Source organism: Carassius auratus, unplaced genomic scaffold, assembly GCF_003368295.1.
Source record: "Carassius auratus strain Wakin unplaced genomic scaffold, ASM336829v1 scaf_tig00007985, whole genome shotgun sequence".
In the NCBI taxonomy this organism is placed as follows: domain Eukaryota; kingdom Metazoa; phylum Chordata; class Actinopteri; order Cypriniformes; family Cyprinidae; genus Carassius; species Carassius auratus.
This window is the reverse complement of record NW_020523898.1, coordinates 1,098-6,480: the sequence shown is the minus strand read 5'-3', so window position 1 is coordinate 6,480 and position 5,383 is coordinate 1,098. Positions and strand designations below refer to the sequence as shown.

General features: G+C 36.7%; 1 long non-coding RNA gene across 1 annotated transcript; it reads right to left on the bottom strand.

Moving 5' to 3' along the window:
- Window positions 1-1,498: 1,498 nt before the first annotated feature.
- On the bottom strand, window positions 1,499-4,511 carry LOC113071744 (uncharacterized). The gene is made up of 3 exons (XR_003280232.1): window positions 4,050-4,511; window positions 3,885-3,942; window positions 1,499-2,564 (listed from the first exon to the last, which is right to left on the bottom strand). It is a non-coding gene; the product is annotated as an uncharacterized LOC113071744 (long non-coding RNA).
- Window positions 4,512-5,383: the final 872 nt, after the last annotated feature.

Sequence of the window (5,383 nt, the reverse complement as noted above, 5' to 3'; positions counted from 1 at the left end):
ACAACAAGAAAAACAATGTTGTCACAATATAAAATACATTCTTTTTTTTTTGTGTTGTGTTGCTGGAAATGAGCGGACAACCGGAAATGTTGCTACAATATAAAATATGCTGAAATGTCTCTTTAAGATGCAAATGTGCAGCTGTGGAACAGTGTGAGAGAAATTCAATCAGACATTTGATAACTATACGGCCATTGTTCCACTTAATGTACAGAGCTACTTAAGTGTACAGCGAGTGAGGCACTGCTGAGAGTCGCTATGCTATACGGCTATAATTAGTAGTTTTCTCACATATCTTGAGAACATTTTAGAGACGAAAAGTCACTTGTAATGACCCACTTGAATAACACTCAAAATTTGTCTTCGTATGAGCAATTTATTAGCTCATTTGAAGCTGTTAACCCAGGTTAACATTACATGTGCATTTCATCATGCACTGCATTAAACTGAACTTGTAAGGGCAGAGATTCCTTTCAGGAAAACCTTTGACAAATACAATATAACATCTCTGCTAGGTGATATGAGGTAGAGAGGTGGAATATAAACATTAAATCGATTGTGTCATACTTGTGCATGTTAAGCTTGAAAACGCAGTGAATGGCACCAATAGAACAGCACTGTAAATGCGCACAGTATTGGAAAGTGAGGTGTGTGAGAGACTAACACTTGCAAATGAACTTCTTTCTTGGCACTTAAAGAGTCGCTACATAACTAAGCAAAAATAAGCCCTCCATAATGAATTCAAAGTGCTTTGGCACCAAAAAAAAAAAAAACTAATTTAGAAAGTTTGAGATAAATCTACAGGAACTTGCTGGCAACAAATAATGTTTCATTGCCAAATTTAAAATTCTGTAAAATCACTTAGTATATTTTATATGGTATTTAATATATAACAACCAACTTATAGTGATATAATACAACTTACCATAGTAAGCATAAAAATTATTTACCTACATGTTTAAACAAGATTGAGGTCTTGTCTGTTTAAAATGTAGCATTGTCAAATATAACACAAATTGAAAGCAACATACAACATAACTTCTATTTCTAAAAATCTATACAAACATGTATATTAATATTTGTATGCAAATAATTTAGTTGAACAGATGTGGCATCACTTCCATTTAACTACCAACTTCAACTTTACTTTTTTAAAGAATTGATGTATGAAGCAAAACAAGGGAAAATGCACAGTATATCTCTTAAGCAGCATTTTTCATTCATAATATTTCAACATTCCAATCAAGCTCTAATTTTATCAAATTATGCAAAGTATTCGCAAAACAGTGTGAACATATTTAATTGTGTGTATGCATGCTAGCTAACTTAACACTTCAAAACGCGTCAAAAAAAGTATGCCATTTTCTGCCAAAAAAAGGTAAAGCATAATTATAACATAATTATGATAATAAAAAACAATTGAAAATGTTACAGATAGATACATAGACAAATTACATAATCAGTGACTTTGTGTTTTAAAGACAACACAGGGCTGAAAGTACGTATAATTAAAGAAACACTCTGTGCAAACTTTAATGATATTGATCTCATCTTTTTAAATCTTATTATACCCACTGTGAATTATTATTGCACATGCAACAAAATTCAATATAATTTTCACAACTGGTTTTATTAGAGTATGCATATCTGATATTGTTGTAATTGCTTTTAATCCTGCGAATACTGAGCATACAATACTGCTTACGTTTTTTGCACAGCATTGCCCCAACCACACTGCAGCTGCATGCGTGTAGATCACAAGAACAGGTCATGGAATGTGCATGCAAGCAAATCTCCTCACTTGCACCAAAACTAACATTAAACCAGGAAAGGCGGTTTATTTTACATAAGACAAGATAAGCCCCATTCTCTCTTTCTCACTGTCTCTCCCTCACTCTTTTTCTCACTGACACAAATCAGCACGGTTAGAATAAACTGCATAAGTTATCAGCTCCTTGGAAAGCAAAAGGGAGCCAAAAAAAGAGAAAAAGACTTCTATCACTTAATGAAAAATAGCTTCCCTTTTGGACAGAACTTCATAGGCTGCAATCAAGCCATGGCCCCCTCTTCTTGACGTGCAATCGAGGCAAATCAAATCAGCATCTATTAATAATATTTCCCTGGCTTCTTTCATTCCACTGCATGTCCTACGACTGTCAGGGCGCGTGATGGAGCACTGCCTTTATCTCTGCTCAGGCCTGCTCTGTCACTGTGATAAACAATTCTAACAAGAATCAGAATAAAGATCTTCCCAGTAGACTGTAGGAGATAGAGGCCCTTTTTTCTCATTTTCTAGACGGCAAAATTTAATCTAGTAGCTGGGCTCTTTTTCTCCCCTCCCTCTTTTCACCGTTTTTTTTTTTTTTTTTTTAGCATCACATTCAAAGAGATGCAAATTTATCAGAGCCGGGACCTGATCGACTGGAAGCACTGTGTGAATGTCAAAGCGGAGGCTTTGGAAGCGAAGACATCTCCGTCTCACCAGGTCTGGCTAATGAGCGGAGGCTTGGCTGGAGCAGGTTGTGCTGCCCCGTGTATCCGAACGACTGACCCCTGTCCTCTTCCTGTAAAACAGGAACGTAAAGCCACGTTTGATTGACTGTAATGACTGACAGTACTTATTTTTCCCTATAAACCTGGATGTTTAGCAAACTGTCTAGCTCTCTGTCTTTCTCTAATATTTTCACTTTAGTTCCCAAAGTTTTGAAGACAGTTGATGTCAAAGCTGCAACCACATAGGGAATGGAAAGACCAAATGTAATAGTTTAGGAATAACGATTAAAGAAAAAACATTGGACAACCACAAATCTGAATATATATATATATATATATATATAAATATATATATATATATATATATATATATATATATATATATATATATATATATATATATATATATTTTTTTTTTTTTTTAATGAAATAATACATGATATTAAGATATTAAAAAGCTGTGTGTGCATGTATATTATTATTATTATTATTATTATTATTATTAAATAATGCAAGCTATTGATTATGTGCTGCCCATCTTTGTATTTCATAAACCGCTTTCGACTGTGGGCTGTGTAAACAGTTGCTGCAACAGGAAATCTCTTTCAATAGCAAATTTGTAGCGCACTATACTGTCTAAAACCACACGACTTCCTCTGCATCTCCTCTTTGCCTGTAGTCAAAAGTAATGTGTGATAAGCAAGCTCATCGACGCATTCTGTCACACATACTCCCATCATACCTGCATCCTGACAGTAAAGACATTATAATAGGCCTTTAGGCGACCAGAATAAGAGGCAGGTGCTCTGAGCAAATGCCCATCAGGCATAACATAACCTGACAGCTGAGAAACCCTGCACTCACGGGGGTGAAAATGCATTGTTCAGCTTAACACAGTGAAAATCTGTGAACGTGAGAGAGTGGAGAGTAACAGCTCGGAGACAATAAATAATGTTTTCTCAGAAATGTGACCAATATATTCCAATTGGAACCCACAAGTGCTGTTACTAACAAGGAAAACTATGTCTACACTCCATTTAAATGAAAAAGAACATTATTAAAATTGTTTGTCTGCATTTTCTGGCCCAAGTCTGCTGTTTATTTCGGAATTCATCAGTATGCCACATCTTAAAAAGCACGGTAAAATGAAACAGCACTGCAATAAATAATTTAAGACTGTATCAGCACTCAAAAGATGGTCTTACTTTTAACACACTTTTTATTTTATTCTTTTATTTGCATGCTTACTCCATACAGACACACACAGATATACATCAACAGTTAAATTTCTGATTGTGATGGAGTACGGTTGTTTTATCCTCCTCCCTCCTTTTATGAAAAAAAAGAGAGAAGGGAACCCACTGATGCATATTCAACCTAAAGTAACCCACCATGAAAGAATGATACTTTATCTTGCGGGATGCGCCAGCATCTTTCCTGAGGATCGCTCTAAAAAAAAAAAAAAGTGTGTGAGATTGATTAGATGTGATCATGCTGTTGGCAGGAATGGTACAGGCGGCAGTGTCCGGGAAGGTGGTGGATGAAAGGCTACTCACTGTATCGGACAGGTGAGGGATGACACCTGGGAGAGAATCGGTAAATAAAAGCAAAAGCGGGTAATCCGTGTGGAAGCAGGACGAGTGGGTTCTCTGAGTGGGAGGGGTGCCAAGTGAGAAGGTCTGGTGCACTGGGACTATAGAAGTTCTGTCGTCATGAGGTTCCTGCCCACACCTTTTCCTCCGACCCCCTCTGTGACAGCTTCACACTCCAGATCAACAGCCGTGGGAGACCAGCATCTAATCCATCCTCGCTGCAGGTTTATACATTTTTAATTGTGCTCGCGAGAGTGCTAGGACGAGGGACAGAGATTGAGCGTGATGCCTGGTGCTGTATGAGAGAGGCAGGGCTTCACAAACATCTGCCCCGCCCACCCCAATAAAGTTAACGGAGGGCTATGCAAATGAGTTTGCACCCCTCACCAGCCTTCCTGCTTTGATTGACGCACTGAGCTTCTCTTATCTTTTATAATACTGACAGCGGACCAAACCTTGAAACTCGAACGCACAGCGCACTGAATGGAAATGTAAAGGCTTTATTTCAGCACATGATAGCTGACCTTGGAGAAATTACCTTCTGTGGCACAATGTTGTGAGGTGTAGGCATGTCAAGGAAGAACAGATTATATGGAAATCATTTGTATGAGCTGTTTCTTATTAACATAAAGGAATAGGTCACCTATCATTTACGTGTACATATCATTTCAGACCAACATGACATTATTTCTTCTGAGAACACAAAAGGTGAAGACTGTGCTGGTTGCTTTTTTCTCAAGCAGCTACAATGAATGGAAGCTGAAGTTTTCAAGCTTAAAAAAGGACACAAATGTATCATAAATGCAATCCATATAATTCATACACTATATTTCTATATATGACTGCAATTATGTCACTAAATTTTACTTACTATTTTTCATGATTGCCCCTCGCAGAACTATGGTGGGATTTTCAGTGAATGGCAACTCAAATTTCGGCCTTGTATGGCTTTAGAATAGGAGGAATGCATATCACACAAGTTGTATGAATCACTTTTTGGTGCTTTTGTCTCCTTTTTTAAGCTTGGAAGTCTCTTTTCTTTGTAATTGCATGAAGAAGAGCAAACTTATTTCATAACAACAACAAATTTACGTTTTTTTTTTTTTTTTTTTTACTTTCTCCTTTTGTGTTAGCTTGAAAAAAATAAGTCATTGGTTTGGAACAGCATGAGGGTGAGAAAATAAAATTCTGGGTAAACCATTCCTTAAACTTTCTAACACTGACTTGTCCTTGTATTTTGGATTTTTGCATTTGCAACAATATCATATCATAGCAGATTCTCACCAAAGAACATTTGA